This window comes from Orycteropus afer, unplaced genomic scaffold, assembly GCF_000298275.1.
Source record: "Orycteropus afer afer isolate SDZICR_OR568_19922 unplaced genomic scaffold, OryAfe1.0 scaffold00886, whole genome shotgun sequence".
Taxonomy (NCBI): domain Eukaryota; kingdom Metazoa; phylum Chordata; class Mammalia; order Tubulidentata; family Orycteropodidae; genus Orycteropus; species Orycteropus afer.
In genome coordinates this window covers 96,335-100,054 of record NW_006922473.1, presented here as the reverse complement: position 1 = coordinate 100,054, position 3,720 = coordinate 96,335, and positions in this window count along the sequence as shown.

Genomic DNA, 3,720 nt, shown 5'->3' with positions numbered 1-3,720 from the left:
CCATTAATAATTGGAACATGGAATATATGAAGTATGAATCTAGGAAAATTGGAAGTTGTCAAAAATGAAATGGAACACATGAAATCAATATCTTAGGCATTAGTGAGCTGATATGGACAGGTTTTGGCCATTTTGACTCAGACAACCATATGATCTACTATGCCAAAAGTGACAAATTGTAGAGGAATGGAGTGGCACTCATCCTCACAAAAAATAAATAAATAAATAAATAAATAAAATGTTTCAAGATCTGTCCTAAAGCACAATGCTTTCAGTGATAGGATAATGTCCATATGCCTAAAAGGAAGAGCAATTAACACTACTATTATTAAATTTATACACCAACCACCAAAGCCACAGATGAAGGTATTGAAAATTTTACCAACTTCTGCAGTCTGAAATTGATTAAACATGTAATCAAGATGTATTTATCATTACTGGTGATTGGAATTCAAAAGTTGGAAACAAAGAATCACAGGTAGGTGGTAAACACAGCTTTGATGTTAGAAATGATGCTGGAGATTGCATGATAGAATTTTGTAATACCAATAACTTATTCATTGCAAATTCCTTTTTTTCAATAACATGTTGTTGCCGTTATTTGCTGTCAAATTGGGCCTGACTCATAGTGACCCCTCCTTGGGTTGCTGAAGCAGTATCACTACGGAAGTAGATTGCTCAACCTTCCTTCCAAGGAGTGGCTTGTGGGTTTGAACTGCCAGCCTTCGGGTTAGCAGTCAAGTGTCTTAGGCACTATGCTACCAGAGCTCCTGTTCAATAACATAAATATCAGCTATATACGTGGACCTCACCAGATGGAATACACAGGAATAAAATCAACTACATCTGTGGAAAGAGTTTAGGGAAAAGCTCAATAACTTCAGCCAAAACAAGGCCAGGAGCTGATTGTGGAACAGACCATCAATTTCTCGTATGCAAGTTCATACGAAAGAGCTGAGGGCCATTAAACCAAGTCCACAAGAGGCAAAATATGACCTTGATTACATCCACCTAAATTTAGACACCATCTGAAGAACAGGTTTGACGCATTTAACACCAGTGGCCAAAAACCATACATATTGTAGGATGACATCAAGAACATCAAAAATGCAGAAAGAAAAAGGTCATTAGAAAGACAAGAAAAGAAGAAAAGACCAACATGGGTGTCAGAAGAGACTCTGAAACTTGCTTTTATATGGAAAGTAGCTAAAGCAAATGGCAGAAATGACAAGATAAAAGAGCTGAACAGAAGATTTCAAAGAACAGCTTGGGAAGACAAAGTCAGTTATTATAATGAAATGTGCAAGGGGCTAGAGTTAAAAAAAAAACAAAAGGGAAGAAAATGCTCAGCATTTCCCAAGTTGAACAAACTAAATAAAGAATTCAAGTTGAGTTGCAATATTAAAAGATTCTATGGACAAAGTATTGAATGATACAAGAAACATCAAAAAAAGGTGGAAGGAATACATAGTCACTGTACCAAAAAGAATTGGTCAATATTCATCTATTCTAAAAGGTGTCATATGAGCAAGAGCCAATGATATTGAAGGAATAAGTTGAAGCTCCACTGCAGAAGTTGGTAAAGAACAAGACTCCAGAAATTGACAGAATTCCCATTGGGATATTTCAACAAATGGATGCCATTCTGGAGGCACTTACTAGTCTATGCCAAGAAATTTGTAAGAGAGCTACCTGGCCAACTGACTGGAAGAGATCCATATTTATACCCATTCCAAAGAAAGGTGATACCGCACAATGTGGAAATTATAAAAATATATATATATGTATATTAGTATCACATGAAAGTAAAATTAGCTGAAGAGAATTCAAAAATGGCTTCAGCAGAATATTGTCAGAGAACTTCCAGAAATGCAAGCTGGATTCAAAAGAGGACATAGAACAAGGCATATTATTGCTGATGTCATGGATCTTGGCTGAAAGCAAAGAATTCCAGGAAAATGTGTTTCATTGACTATGTAACAGCATTCAACTATATGGATCATAACAAATTATGGATAACATTGAGAAGAATGGAAATTCCAGAACACTAAATTCTTCTCATGAGGAACATGTACATAAACTAGGAGACTTGTTCGAAGAGAACAAAGGGATATTACATGGTTTAAAATCAGGAAGGGAGTTTGCCACGGTTGTATCCTTTCACCACACTTATTCCATCTGTATATTGAACACATAATCCAAGAACCTTGATTATATAAAGAATAACATGGCATCAGATTTGGAGGAAGACCCATTAACAACCTGTGATATGCAAATGACACAACCTTCCTTGCTGAAAGTGAAAATGATATGAAGCACTTACTGATGAAGATTAAAGACTACTGTCTTCAGTATGGATTACACCTCAACATAAAGGACATGAATATCTTCACAGCTGGACTAATAAGCAGCAACATGATAAGTGGAGAAAACATTGACGTTGTCAAAAATTTCATGTTACTTAAATTCATCATCAACATCAATGGAAGTAGCAGTCAAGAAATCAGACAACATATTACACTGGGCAAATCTTCTGCAAAAGACCTCTTCAAAGTGCTGAGGAGCATAAATGTGTCTTTGAAGACTAAGGTATGCCTAACTCATACCATGGTATTTTCAGTTGATTCATATGCATGTGAAAGCTGGACAATGAATAAGGAAGACCTAAGAGGACTTGATGCTTTTGAGTTGTGATGTGGCAAAGAATACTGAAAGTATTATGGACTGCCATAAGAACTAACAAATCTGTCCTGGAAGAAGTACAGCCAGAATGTATCTTGGAAAGGAAAATGACCAGACTTCTCACTTACTTTTGTCATGTTGTCAGAAAGACCATTCCCTGGAGAAGGATATCATGCTTGGTAAAGTCGAGTGTCTATGAAAAAGAGGAGGGCCCTCAAAGAGTTGGATTAACACAGTGGCTACAATTGTGAGCTCATTTGTAGCAAGGATTGTGAGACTGACACAGGACCAAGCATTTGTTCTTTTGTACACAGGCTCATTATGAATCAGAGCTGACTCAACAGCAGCTAACAACAACAATTAGAGATATGTGGTTAATCCTATTTCAACCATCTTTATAACTAATTAATTATATTTTTAAAGTGCATTTTCACAAGGTACTTTTTTTTTATTTTGATGAATTTTTCAGTTAAATTTCATCCTAGTAATCCAAAGAATAAAGAGAAGGATAAATCATATTTTGCTGCATCTATATCCACATAGGAGGATAAAAGGAATGTAAAGCTGAGTGATCTCACCATGTCAAGATATGACTAAACTTCTCTAATAGGGATATAAATCTGTGGAAATAAAATAAAACTTTACTCTCAATGCCATGGTCTCAGATCTGTGAGTGTTTTCCATAAGTGCTTTGTTCAACCATTACAAATAAGCTCTGTGTATCAACAGTAACAAAAGTACCATAGGAATATAAGAATTTAATAATAGATGAAATAGTTTGCAGAGGATAAAAGGAACTGACTCGACAGCAAATAACAACAACAACAACAACAAAAAGGAATATATGGGAATTTTTGGAATTTTCTGAATAATTTTTCCATAAACCTAAACTCCAGTAAATAAAATGTAAACAAAATGAAACCAAAATAAAGAAAGGTGGTGGGCAACTATGTCACCCAGCCTAGAAGTCAAAAAATGAATTGTGAATTTTAAGCAATGAAAACATTTGTTAATAATGTTAATTAAGCACTTCTAGTA